This window comes from Marmota marmota, unplaced genomic scaffold, assembly GCF_001458135.2.
Source record: "Marmota marmota marmota unplaced genomic scaffold, marMar, whole genome shotgun sequence".
Lineage (NCBI taxonomy): Eukaryota > Metazoa > Chordata > Mammalia > Rodentia > Sciuridae > Marmota > Marmota marmota.
This window is the reverse complement of record NW_026000242.1, coordinates 2343840-2358405: the sequence shown is the minus strand read 5'-3', so window position 1 is coordinate 2358405 and position 14566 is coordinate 2343840. Positions and strand designations below refer to the sequence as shown.

At 39.2% G+C, this 14566-nt stretch overlaps 1 long non-coding RNA gene across 6 annotated transcripts in view; it reads right to left on the bottom strand.

Annotated features, from left to right (window-relative positions):
- The window catches only part of LOC125613968, a 279644-nt gene that overhangs the window by 66215 nt on the left and 198863 nt on the right, over window positions 1–14566 (bottom strand). For all 6 annotated transcript variants that reach the window (XR_007344604.1, XR_007344603.1, XR_007344601.1 and 3 more), the window contains one exon: window positions 7755–7839. This is a non-coding gene — a long non-coding RNA (uncharacterized LOC125613968). The remainder of the gene's footprint in view (window positions 1–7754; window positions 7840–14566) is intronic.

Here is a 14566-nt window from a genome sequence, read left to right as displayed (position 1 = left end):
GGGGGGGGGGGTGGGGGTGTTGCCTCTGTTGGATTAAAGTTATCTTATTTTTGTTGGAGTTCAAAGACTGGGAAGTTAATTTTATCAAGCAAATTCCATTCATTTTTCATTCCTTAGCTCAAAGAATTCTTCCTGTGATATTCTCATAATTTCATGTACATATTTCTAATTTAACCCTCAATCTATTGTGTTACCATTTTTCAGTGTGTCTCGTTCACTAGATCTTGAGCCATGTGAAGATGGGGCCATGTTATTCACCTTTGCAAATCCAGTACTGTGTGTGGCTAGTACCTGGCACATGGTACAAGATTAAAAAACAAATAAACAAAAAAAAAAAACAAAAAAAAAACAAAAAAACTTTGTCAAATAAAAAGAATGCATGCGTGAATGGATAAACTTTGGTATACAGCTAATGTTAAGGGCCAGGTAATTTTTATGTCCAGTCCCTTGTCCTTCCATTTACATTGGAACATCATTCCTGGTGAGGTGGATTTGCTACCAAGATTCCAGAGGGGGGAATATATCAGAATGCATGAATTTGTCTCGGTCAGTTTACTTTAAATCCTGTATTGCACATCGAAATTCATGAAATATTTTTAGTTTTCTGCCTCTAGATGCTGACTTATATAGAAGATTTAATTCACTAGGACACTAAAATAAAATACAATTTATTTTCTTTCCTTTTTATTTGAACGTCTTTCATTTACTCTGCATTGACAATTTGCCTGATTCTATAAACATTCAGGACATAAATATGAATGGAAAACAAGGCAGGAGAAAGTCAGGCAACAGTTAGTAAGATACCACAAAGAGAGGACCAGTTTTGATGCGCTAGGATGGAGGCATATCAGTCTAAGCATACAGCTTAGACAGCTTTTAAATACCTGGAAACGGAAAAATTGATTTTTCTCCATGTACCTTCTTATTCTGGGGTCAACAATACAAAGACATTGCTCCTAGAAGAGTAATAGTTTTCAATACCTTGCTCTTTTGATTGTGTGAATTTCCTTGTTTATTTACACTGAGTTTAGCCCATTATCATGTATTAGTGCAATTATGGCTCATTACATAATTAGTGTAAATATTTGTAGGCATGTAATAACAACATGCAATTATGATATGAAATGATGTCATAAAATTCTTATTGAAAAGTGAAAGTTAAAAATAAAATAAGAAGTGGTATTTATAGGATAACAGCAGTTAAATATCGTTAGGTTTAGAGAATCTTTTATATTCTTTAACTTTAAAAAAATGTCTTCCATAGATACTCTGAACATGTGTAAAAAGACTCTCAGTCTATGAAATATTGAGGTTTTAAGGACTACCAGCAATGCTTCCCCAAAGGGAGTCGAATACATCTCAAACAAAGCTGAGGTGTGTGGGTTTAAGAAAACAAGAGGACTCTCCACTAGGGAACATACTTAATATTTGATTAGGTATTTGGAATTTGGACATGTGACATGTGACTCATTAAAACACATGTCTGTATGGCTGACATACAAATTGGTAAAGGAGTCTCTGACCAAATAATCTGTATTTTTGAATCCAGAGTTATATCTCTGTCCATTAGCAAAGTGATTAACATCAAGTAAACAATCACAAAGGTTGGTTAAATGAATATGTGAGTGAATGCATCATAAGTTTCCTAGCATTATGGAAAGGTAGTCGAAAAGGAAAGATAGTCTTTTTCCAACTCATACTTTATTAAGCACCATGTTAGATGCCAATAAATATTTGAAAATCTTCAAAGAGTCATTCATGTTGACCTCTCTGTAAAATTTCAATGCTACTGCAAGCATAAGGAGCTTTTAAAATCTTAAATGGAGAGGCTAAGTAATATCTGATTAAATTAAAAACCATAGTCAGAAGACAAGGATCCCTAGGACCTAACAAATACTGAGGAATGATTGGTAAGAATATTGCAAAAATAAGAAAACAGAGTAATTTAAAATTTAAAGTGAATTCTACCATATCCATGTCATTTTCTTCCTATGTAAAGAAACTCATTTGTTAATTTTGAAATATAAGAAACCTTTTCTAAGCTGAATATCCATTTTTCCCTCCCCAGTGTCTGGTAATGACTTGTTTTATCAATTACAATTCTTAAAACAAGAATTTTTTTTAATAAATCTAAAGTTAATAAATATATTTTAATAGTGATGATTTGAGAATTTTTATAAAATGAGTTCACTTTATATCCCTTCTCTCCAAACCTCCATACTAAACTGGCTAATGAAATATATTTTCAGAGTCTTTTGGGGGGGAAGTCCTGAAATTATTTTACTTTGTGCATGCTTCCTGAAGTAGGATATTCAGTGCACTCTGAGGGAGCCCCAACGGAATAATTAAAATCTAGAGAACCATTCATTCATGAACATGGAAGAAGGGAAAAACACTGAATTTCATCATCATGTAAAATATTTAATATCCTGTTTCTTATGGCCAGGGTCCAGGGGCTTTGGGCTTTCCACTAGAATATTTTTTAACCAGATGAATCAAATAATGTTTGAGGCCTTTCAGAAACTTTGAAAAGGTAGGTGTCCTACATGATCTTTGTTCTTGGGAAAATGGATCTACAAAAACTCCTTAAAGGAAACAATCCTGCAGGTACCTACAGTCCATCCTGCAGTCCTTGTATTGCTCCTGTGCAGATAATGCTGGGAGCTGGGGGTCCCTGGATCCATAAACTTCACCATTAATCCCACTGGCAGCACACTTAACTATAGCAGGTTAGAGGGATGATGAGCAGAGATGAAACATTGCCCATATCAAACACATGTTTACCCAGTGGAGGTGCCGGGTTCATTTGCTGGAGTTTACTCATTCCAAGCCAACCACTTCAAAGAGGCACGTAAACCCAACCAAGTAGATTGTTTGCTTACTAGGTGGATGAAGACCTTGGGCAAACAATTACACATGACATACACCAATGAGGACATTCTCTTCTGGGTGTAATCTGCCATCATTCCATATTAAAGCAATGACTTCTTGGCAAGTTCGGGGCTGAGACCTACAGACAGCCCCCTTTATGCCACGCAAAAAAAAGGCATAAAAACCTACCCTCTTGGTCTAGTATTTATAGAGCTTTGCATTCTGTCCTTCCTAATACATGACAGAAGAAAGTTCTAGGTCTCTCTGAACAATGCAACTCTTAAGAGGAGATACAATGTATCCACTTGAATTTCAAACTCTTTTCTGATGTTAATGCACCAGTTATTACAGGTTGACTCTGCTTTGTTAGAAGAGGCTACACCACACTCATAAACAAACAAACAAATAAACAAATAACTTAAGGGAATTCCTGGTACTATGCTTCTGTGCTTAAACAAAAGGGAGTATAAGTTTAAGAGGCATCCAAAATCTGATCAACTTTTCACCCTGGGTTCTGTTTACAGAATCCTCAGCTCACATTGCTGGAATGATACAAATATAGCCAGTTTTGCTTTGATCTGTGGTCAGCTTGGCTTTCCAATCCTGGCACAATGGTGACATTTAAGAGGCAAAGGGATAAAATTATTTTCATTCCAGCCTTTCAATCATGATAAAGACTTATAAAACAGCTCTGACCAGGGAATGTTGGGACCAAAGATGAGTTTGGATCTAAACAGGCCATATCGTTTTTTTTTTTTTTTTTTTTTTTTAACTAACAAGTTCTTCTTATCCTGCTGGGTATATACAGAAGTATAAATAGTTAAGCAGATTATCCATTCTCCTGGGTCAACTCTTTTATTAAAATAAGGACTGATTGGACTAAACTTGGCAAAAAAATAGGAGGGGAGGAATTGCAACAAAGTAACAATACAAACCAGAGTAAGATTGGTCCTGTAAACCAGTCTCTGTCACTTTCCAAAAAGAGCATAATAGCTTTGCAAACAATTAGTCAGGCTTCCAGGAATCAAAATGAACCCTTGTTCGCTTATCTATTTACTCATCACTCGACAGTCAGTTGTCTGAATCACTCAAATTCTTGCAGCCTCACCTGCAACCCAGCCTCCTAATTTGACAGCTGAGACCAGGTGAGAGCAGTCAGCGGGGCTGAGGGCAAGCCTATTAATTAACCTTGTCCATTTCAGAACAAAAGGTCTCCTTCCTCCTCTTGAGGCCCACCTTCCATCTGTACCTCTCTTGAAGGAGACTAAGGGGAGGGGGGAGGATAAGACTGAAGGGATAGTGGTGGCACACAGGCAAAGCCCATGGCTTGTGCAATTGCCTACCAGACACAGACCTATAGACACAAGCTTGTGTGGACTATCACCACAAGTTCGGATCTACGGGTTTGTGGCAACAGGCCTCGGCATCTTCTCTCGTTTGGGGGTTTGACATGTCTGAAAATAAAATGTTAAAACCATTAGTCCAACACGGTTCGGCCATTCAATTATTTTATGCCAGAAAGGAAAAGGATTTAGTCCCGCCCTCAAAAGGGCAAAAGTTAGGCAAAATCTCCTATTCTCTCCCAAGTACCTGCCTAGGTTTGCACTCTCTCCACAATATGGTGGGTTTTAGGCAAACCTCGTCATTTTACTTTATAAAAAATGGAATCCTCATTTATTCAGTCCTTAATGCACGATGTGGGCAAAGTAATGTCAATATGGCAAATCAACATAATAAAGAAAAATTCTTTAAATTGTAAATAGAAAACACCTGAAGGCCCAAGTACACGATCTTTTTTTTTTTTAAATACTTGTAATTGCATGGAATAGAATAGTGAAACTTCCCTTTTCTATTTACATTATGGAAAACAGCTGGAATAAACTAGTAAAAACTACCATCACACTTGAAAGAGCATTTTCTGAATACCATTCTAGAGGGGATGCAATTATATTAAATAATTATATTAAATTGGAAGACTCATCTTCAGGGAAAGTTTGTTGTTTTATTCCTACCCCCACCCATCCTTGCCCCTATTATTGGTCCAAATATCAACAATGGACATGTTTAGGTATATTTTGTAAAATTCAAACCATAAAAGAAATTACATAATTGCTACCCCCAACACTGTTCAAGGGTATGAGAAATAAATCTGTTTCCTTCTCATAAAAGGATTTCATTTGTTTCATTTCCGTATCATCCTTTCTTGGAGGCCTGTGTTCTACATCTCAGAATGGGACATCCAAGGCAATGAACTTGTAGGAATGACTCCTCCTATGAGTTTTATGGAAGAACTAGTCTTAATCATCAGTACGAAGACTCACAGTTTGGAAAGCTAAATAATTATCCTCACTGTGTGCTGGGAAAAGCTCATACTTCCATCCTTTGAAATGACCTAAAAAGAGACCTTTACAAATTTTGTTAGCTATGATTATGGATCCTGGCTCTCAAAATAATCCCCTTGACTTTAACAAATTGACTTTACTCCTTTTTCCAGAATGTAAGAGATAAACTAAAGCTCTCCTGACAACAACAAAAAATGATAAAAAGTGAATTGGGGTATTATTCAGAGAAAAGATCAGGTTCTATATACACATCTAGAAGGTGAAATCAAGAGAATAGAAGAACAATAGTAGGAAGACCTGGACTGAGATGCACCCATCTGGGGATACCTTGCTGTCTGCCTACGTCATCTCTAGTGAGCTCTGGGTGCAACTGCCTGGAGCCTGCTGTTGCTGCAGAAGTTGCCCAAACTGTAATCTGTAGTTCTGTGAGGCTTGTCTTTTAGATCCACAGAAGTGACAACAGCCAAGTGAAAATGAGTATCCACATGAGAAACCCCGAAATGTCTTTACTTAGTTTATTTTAAAATGCTCATTTCCTTTATAAAATAAAATATTTTAAAAAATAAGCCTGGAGACTCTTATTTTCCTTTGATCTCTCTGACAGAGGAATAGGGCCAGAGCTGGGCACAGTGGTACTTGATTGTAATCTGTAATACCAGCTGCTCGGGAGGCTGAGGAAGGAGGACTGAGAGTTCAAAGCCAGACTCAGCAATTTACCAAGGCCCTGAGAAACTTAGCAAAACATTGTCTCAAAATAAAAAAAAAAAGAAGAAAAGAAAGAAAGGGGAGCCGCTCTTGATGTGGCTCAGTAGTTACAACATTCCTGGTTCAATCTCAGGTACCAAAAAAGGGCCATGGGCACTTAAAGATGAACACTTTGAACAACATTAAGGATTGTTAAAATATATGGGACACAGGAGCTCTTCTTAAAACTGAAGGGAATATGAACAGATTACCAAAATAAAAAGAACTAATTGTTATTACATGCTGAATAACCCTAATCCAAAAATCCAACATCTTAGATGTATCAAAACCTGAAACTTTTTGAGCAGACATAATGTCATAAGAATAAAAACTCCACATCTGAACTCAGTGACAGGTCTCAGTCCAAAAGCAGGTGCACCAAACATGTTGTATAAAATTAGCTTCAGGTACATGCAATAAGGTCTATAAGAAACATAAATGAATTTTGTGTTTAAGTTTGGATCCCCTGACCAAGTTATTTCAAAGTATCTGCAAATATTCCCAATCCATAAAATAATTTAAAAAATCTGAAATACTTCTGGTCCCAACCATTTCAGATAAAGGATACTCAATCTATATCATGTTTATTAAAACAATATAAAGCATTATTTGTTAGCAGTGGACTAAGATCTGTCAAAATGGAACCACCTTCATGAATTTGTATGGTTTTCTCTTAAGCCCAGAGAAAGGATGCCAATGCTGTATTTCAATTGGGGGCATCTTATATCATTCTCTTTAGCAAATATAAGATGAAAAGAAGTTATTTACTCTGTTTTGCTAGGGTAATTGCTAATGTTAGCTTCTGAACAATCCAAAGTTTTAAATTAAAAAAATAAAAAATAAAAATGAAACAGCAATCAAAAATCACCCAGGCTACTAAAAAAAAGAAGGAAGAGGAGGAGGAGGAGGAGNGGAGGAGGAGGAGGGATCAAACTGAATCATATACTGACCTAGTAGGGTAGAGTAAGGGTATGTTTAGATAGATATTTTTCCTGAAATAGTAATAGAATACCTTCTTCAAAGACCTTCTTTGTGTTAAGATGGAAAATAAGGATGCTTTTCAGAGGAAATTTTGGCTTGCCTCATTAAGCAAGATTCTGTGGGGGCTCTCTTAGTAATACTAATACGTAAGTTAAAAAATATAAGCTAATGCCTTTAGACAATGGCAAATGCAAGGCAAGATAATTTACCAAACAAATATCTATTTATATTATCAAACGTTTTTAAATAGTTCACATCTTTCCGTTGACACTAAAAGGAAACTTTCTGTATCATAATAGCTAAGCCTAAACCCTGTTCATGGGGAACGTACTGGCATAGTTCCATAAAGTGCCATAAAGTATTACCAATTTAGGACTAACTCAGACTACAGTTACAATATCAACATTGTCATCCTGCAACTTATATAAGCCCTCTCTTCCAGAACCCAGAACACCTGGTAGGCTTTTTAGAGCCAATCCTCTAATCGTTACACTTTTGAATTCAAATACCCAAGATAGCCACAGAGTATAAGGACAGTGCCTGCTGATTTCAAATGAGTTCTTCCTAAATCATTGTCAAAAGAAGAAAGTACTATTATGTAATAAATTTTAAAAACTGTTCTGAACTCCATTGGATAATATGCGGTGACTGCTCCACTCATTGGCTATGAAAATTATAAAACTGGTTGCTATTTTTTAAAATTATGTTTAAAATATAGTTGTTCTTTCTAATTAAACCCATTCATGTATGTCCCAAAAATCTGTAATAATTTAGGGAATGAAAGATTTGGGGGAAATTCCAGGAAAACACCCTTACCTGGAAAAGATAACTTCTTATGAATTTTATTTTTAAACCTGCTTCCATCTTGCTAAGTCAATGTCTTCCAATCATTCACCCGCATCTGAAAAATAAGACATTTAAAATACTGGGGGGTGGGGCATCAAGATTCTTGTTTTCTGGTTGCTTTTTGTCTTCTTCTTTCTTCCCTCCTTTCTTTCTTGTTACCCAATTCTTTTTGCAAACTTAAATTGGAAGTAATGCCAGAACAAGAGTAAAAAGTAACATCAAAAACTGAAACAAAGGATTTCTAGACAAACCTTGGGAAGCATTTTGTTTACTTGCTTTCCAAAACTATGCATAATAAAAAGGTTCTGCAAATAAGTTACTTTCACATTTTTCCTGGAATTTCCCTGGCTACCGCAGACCCCGAGAACAATTTTACCAGAAATATAATCAAATAGGAATGTGAAATCTCAGAATACTCCCGAATTCCAGTATTTCAAGCCAAATTGCTCACTTGCTAAACCTGATTAAGAAACAGGGTGTCAATAGTGAAGAAGAATAGTTAAGGTATAATCAATGAACAAGGTTGTGATTACCTGGTGGGATATAGGATCTTTGCGACACCAATCTTAACTTTTTGACTCAAAAATGATTCCGGAGTCATTATCTCTCTCTGTTGATAGGGATGTTAAAAAGGAGCAGATATCTGAATGTGGTGGATTCAGAGTCTATCCCTTTCCCACCGCAGCAGGATTCTTGGCTTCTATTCCAACGTCTTTCATTGGCCATGTTTTAGACGTGGAGTTCGCCTTTCCCTCATTGTTCCTTTACTAATGGGAGGCGAACTGCACTCACTGTGCAGCTGCTTGCAAAGGGGAAAATCTATTTGAGTTTTGCCCGGCAGTGGACTTGAACACCAAATCCATGGTGATGTCAGCAGAACTACACCAACAGGAAGATTTTCTGCCCCTGACCCCTCCTTCTCTTTTTAAAGATGTATGTCTTGTGGAAAATCTCAGTGGACTTCTTTTGTCTTGGAGAGATGGGGCAATTTGACTGAACAATTTTCAATGAAGGAAGGAAAGGAAGGAGGGTAAGATAAAAGGAATATGAAAGAGAAAGAAGGAAGGAAGGGAGGGAGGGAGGGAGGGAGGGAAGGAAAGGGTCAATGTGCTCCATCTACTCTTGGGCATTCATCCTGACACCCAACATCATGAAGCAGAGAGACACCTAGTTTTTGGTCCCCCGTGGCTTTGCAGTTTTTCAGATGCAGCCCCTGTCTTTTGCCGAAAGATCCTATCATCTCAACAAGAGAGGCTCATCTAGCAATTGCTACTCCAAGGTAATCCACTAGGGCCATGCATCTTGACACACCATACTTTTCTGAGTGACCTTGCCACAGGGGTACCAGATCACTGTGTGGGGGCATCTCTCATGGAGGCAAGGCAGTACCAAAGCCAGCTAGTTTAGGCTGAATTGATTCTCTTTTACTCAGAGAGAGGGAAAAAAAAAAAAAAAACTGACCAGAAGGGAAGAGGGGCAGGAAGGCGAAGCCAAGCCATGGTTTCATGTTCCTTTCAAGTAAAGGGAATTTTAGAAATTGGTATTTATAATCTTCCCACCACTCACTCCCATATTAAAAAAAAATAAATATTTTATGGAAAATGACAAGTGAAAACATATGTAGGTCCACTCAAGAAAAGAGACATGAACGACGAACAGCATGATAGAGTAAGAGATTGGTCTCAAACAAAAGATGCCCTCGGATTATTGGAATAGTGGATTTTTTGTTTTTTTGTAATTGAAAGATCTAAACCCAGTTAATGTTCACTTACAACAGATGTGTAATAGAGATCAACCATTAAAGAGTGAGAAATAGGAGGTAAATCTGCTTTGGACACACTTGATGAAACAAAAGAAAAAGAGACTTTGCCAGTAACAAGTTGCTCCGTGTACAGCTGGCTCAGGGAGAATACTTTCGCTTTGGAAAGGAATAAGTCTGCTCATGAAGACAATTTTTCTTCCTTTTTAAAATGCAATGGTGCCAATCTACAACTTCCTTTCTGATTATATTGTTAATAAAGCGGGGAATGGGGATTAAAATGAAAAAAAAATTGCTTAGACCCCGATTCGGACGTAGAAACAGGAGACATATCATTTTTAAAATCAGATGTCTGCCATTTCTTTAATATAAGTGAACTCCACGCTGCAGGAATGCCTCCTAACACCAGCCCACTTTAACACTCTTCATCCAAAGCTGTTTTGCCCTTGAGAAAGCATACCAAAATTAGATTGGAAAGTGGGGGTACAGAAATAAAGCATTAGATTACTTAGATCCCCCAAGGAAAGAGATTCGCAATGTATAAATTGAGTATTTCCTCAGACCTGTAACTGTAGAACAATGGGATTCTTGTTCTGAGAAAGGTAAAGAAGAGCCTGGAAGCTCCACAATGAGACTTACAAAAAGGAAGCCATCGTCAAACCCAAGAACTAGGTTCAGCTGAAGCAGAAAGCCCCTTGCCTTCTGCCCAGGCACAGATTCCCCGAGAGGACAGCCGCCAACCCCTCTCTCTGCATTTCACCCTAGGTGTCCAGCTTTGCTCCCCTAGGGCTCCCAGGCCTTCTCATTTCCACACTCGATGAAAACAAGTGTTGAACAGCAAGAAACAATCAGATAGAATATGATTTTAAACAATCTCTGCCAAATCAAAGTTTGGAAAGAAAATGTACTAACCCACATCACCTACTCTTGCTCTCAACTTTCCCCAAAGTCCAAGTTTTTGTTTTGGGTCTTTTTTTTTTTTCCTGCCAGCCCCCTTCATCCATCCCTAACACACACACACACACACACACACACACACACACAGAGACTTTCTCTCTCTCTCTCTCTCTCTCTCTCTCACACACACACACACACACACAAATACAAACACACAGAGAGAGACTTTCTCTCTCTCTCTCTCTCTCTCTCTCTCTCTCTCACACACACACACACACACACACACACACCACTGCTGTTTGGTCCAATCTGGTGCCTGCTTAACAACAGCAGAATGACAAGCAACATCTGTTTGTGAAAGAGCCAAAATCAAACCTTAACATTTTTTGGCTAGGTTTCTTCTTTTCTTTTTTCCCCTGACTCTAAAATGGGAGGGGGCAAAAGAGAGAAATATTAAGATTTATATTCTGTGTTGGCTCCAATGAGGCAGCATCGTCGCTCCCCTAGGGCTGTTTGAAGGTAAAGCAATTTTAGAGAAAAGCACTGCAGTACTTAGGGTGGTTCCCCCTGAAGCAAGTCCAGTGACATAAATCGTTAAAAGTCTGTTTTTGTCTAATAGCTTTATATTCATCTTCTAATTAGAATTACAGGGCCTTTTGTGTTGGGAGGAGGGAAGGATGAGGAGAGAAAGGAACTAAAGCAAGACAGAAAAAGGAGGGAGCTCCGTTGTTCCTGCCCTCTTTCATAACACACAGGCGTACACACAGGCACACTCACACATATGCCACACATGGGAGCGGGCACTAGGAGCAGCGAGGCTGCGGCAGAAATCTGCACAGCTGTGGCCATCAAAAACAGGCTCTAGCATTCCCCCATGGAGATGTGGGTTTCTGGAAAGCTACCAAGAGTCCACAAAGTCACAATGCACAGGATCTGAGCCACCTCAGTGGTGGGGGGCGGCTGGTAAGGAAGTGAAAGCCTCCCTCACCAAACGCGACAATTGCACCCCAGTCGAGGGGAGATGGGCTGTTAGAGACTCGACTCCCATTTCACTCAGGATTTGGAAGAAACCCACACACATTAAGGGAGAAATAAATTCAGACAAGTTGCTAAGGAGACTTGTGTAAACTCCAAGCACAGACATATTTCCTGGCCTTTCCCCCTGCGCTCCATCTTGTATTCTGAGCACGCAGCTCTGCGGCAACGCTGCTCCAACCTTCTGCATTAATCTTGGCCTTAACCGTGCAGACTGGCAAAGCTCGCTGGTTGTAGATATCATCATCTTTCAAACTTAACAAGTTAAAAGTGTGTGTGTGTGTGTGTGTGTGTGTGTGTGTGTGTGTGTGAGACACTAGTTGTGGGGAGAGAGTAAGAAAATTTTAATTGGGAATTTTTAAAATATAGGTGTTGAACAAAGAAGAATATTGACACTGTATTTTGGGACTAGTGGGCAAAGGGATAGGTAAAGCATCTAGCTCTGGAAATTTCCCCTTGATCCCTTGTCCTTTCTTCGTGCCCCTCGACACCCTGGCCCCACATGTCCTGCTAAAATTGTGTCCCCTGGCAGACGTAAGCAGAGCCCAAATAGCTACACATGACGGTGGAGGCGCCCAGGTTTCTGTAGAAAGCAGTGCATATCACAAAGTGGAAGTCTGCCCCCTTTTCCCCTGCTCAGGAGGGTGTCCCTGAGATCAGCTCTTTGAAAACAAACTGGGGCAACACCTAAAACCTCGAACTCAAACCTGTTTGAATTCTAAGCCAGAGAGGATTTCAGAGGAGAGAGTCCCGACTGCTCTCCATTCTGGGGAGCAGAGAACTTCTCCCACAGTGATACATCTTCAGTAGCAGCTGATGCATGTCAACATTTGACTTAGGGGGAAATTAACATTTTCTTTCCACACAGAGATGTTTGTACTGTAGAAGCCAATATTTTCTTTTCTCAGCCTCCTGTATTAGAATTTCTACAATTTTCCCCAGAACAGCGAGAAAGTAGACAACAAAAAGCCCAAATCATTGTTCAGGGTGCTAGGATAAACCACGTGTGCCAAAGTTTTATCTGTGTATGTATTTGTATGTGTTTGTGGGAATTTCTGTGTGTTTATGTGTGTTCATGTGTGCCTATGTGTTTGAATGTGGTTCTGTGCATGTCTGTGTACAGGTGTGTCCTTTTATATGTATTCACAATATGTATGTATGTTTGTGCATTTACACTCATGCACATTTGTGTGTGCTGGGTGTGTTTTCCTGCGTGCATGTGTGTTTGCATGTACGTGAATTTGCATGTACATGTACAAGTGCATGAGAGTGGCTCTGCCTCACCATGATGGTGAGATTAGTCAAACAGAAACCAAAGTAGTTGAAGGGTAGGCATCTGCGCCATCCCTTCCAAAATTAGGGAAGTTCAGAACATTTGTCCACCAGACATAACAGAAAAGCTCCACTGAGGGGCAACCCCACTAAACCCACTAATGAGGCTGCCATTCTTGGAGGGGTGGCCACGGCACAGCCTACTGATAAAGGAATAGGAGAAGTTTCTGCGGTGTGTTTCTTCATGCTCCAAGAAGGCCTGCCGCTTCCATCTCTTCGCTCTGCCAACCTTTATTTGGTTTTCACACTTCAAGGCTAAAGCAAGCTGTGCTGCCTCAGTTGAAATAAGGCCGCCAGGCAGCTCTTAAACTAGCAAAATGGAGGCTTTGCTCCTGCCATTCACAGAGTCCTGCAACTACCTCTTCTCACACACCCTTTGCACATGGGGCTCCATGAAACTGAGACCTTGATTTTAGGGAAGGAGGGATCCTTGGAGTTCTTTATGACCTTTTCCCTCAGAGCATATCCTTAGAGCCATCAGGACTCCACCAAAATGAAAAAGGAACCTGACCAGAGATGAGCAGGGTGGACCTACCCAACAGGTGACAGGGCCTGACAGTGTGGGGAATGGGGAGGGACACTTGCATTTTTTTATTTGTCCCAAAAACTGCAATAGCCTGAACTCTGCCTAGTTTCCAGTTGGCCAATATGTCCTGTCTGGTGGGGTTGAAGGATTGTCTCACCCTAATATGAAGACATATTTGTTAGGACACTGCATGATCCTATAACATCTTGAGAGGAAGAATTAATTTACAGGATCAGTGTAACCACTAGTGCTAAAATGGAGTTCCCCTTTCCATCTAGATTGCCCCCCAAATGCTTTTCCTTACAGGTTGATTTCCTCAAGTTCTCCAAAGCACAGAAATCATATGAAATACCTTTTATTATACCAACACCTGCCCTCCCTCCAATCCTAAAAATCCTTTGTGGAAAAAAAGGAATGATATTAGTAATCAAGCAATCGACACAGCAAGGCTAGCTAGCTATAAGGAAGATGCATCAGAGGCATGAAGGGTGAATTCATTCAGATGCATTCCAGATTTTAAAATATAGTTTTCACATTATATTGAAAAATCTTTAAGGAAGCCTGTTCTTTAAGATGTGGAAAGAAAATTAGCCATATTAACAGTGACTGGCAAACTAAAATGCCGCCCAGATATGTCTCAAAGAATAAAATACCATCCCTTTTATTTTCAACATGGTAGAAGTAAATATTTGTATGTATGTGCAGACTTATAAACAGGCCTGTATGCTTGTCATCTAAATTTCTCACCTCTAGCTTTGAGGTCAAAGACCACACCTTTTATACATCCTATAAACTGACTTTGCTTTATTCCACCCCGAGATTCAGTCTTACGCTCTGTATGCATAGTAAGATCCAGAATGTTCTACCTCTCCATCCTTTATGAGCTAAAACTTCAGATTATAAAATGCCTTACATATCATTCACCAATTGTATCCTAAATCCAGTGGGTATTTTCACTCCGTGTTGTGCAGAGTTGGTATAGAGCAATGATCAGTGTCTTTCCAAATCTCAGCTATTATTGTAATGGCAGCATCGAAGTTCAGATTCCTCTCACCTCCCTAAGCTAGTGAAAGGGTCCTAGGTCTGGCCAAAGGAATTTGGAGGTGCCCCTTCTCCCACTCTGCCTCACTTGTCATTCAACCATGTTGTATCACTTGTAACCCTAGGTTATACCAGCCACCAGTACTACAGCAGCTGCCATTGTAGGTCATTCCACCAACTAAACCATCATAT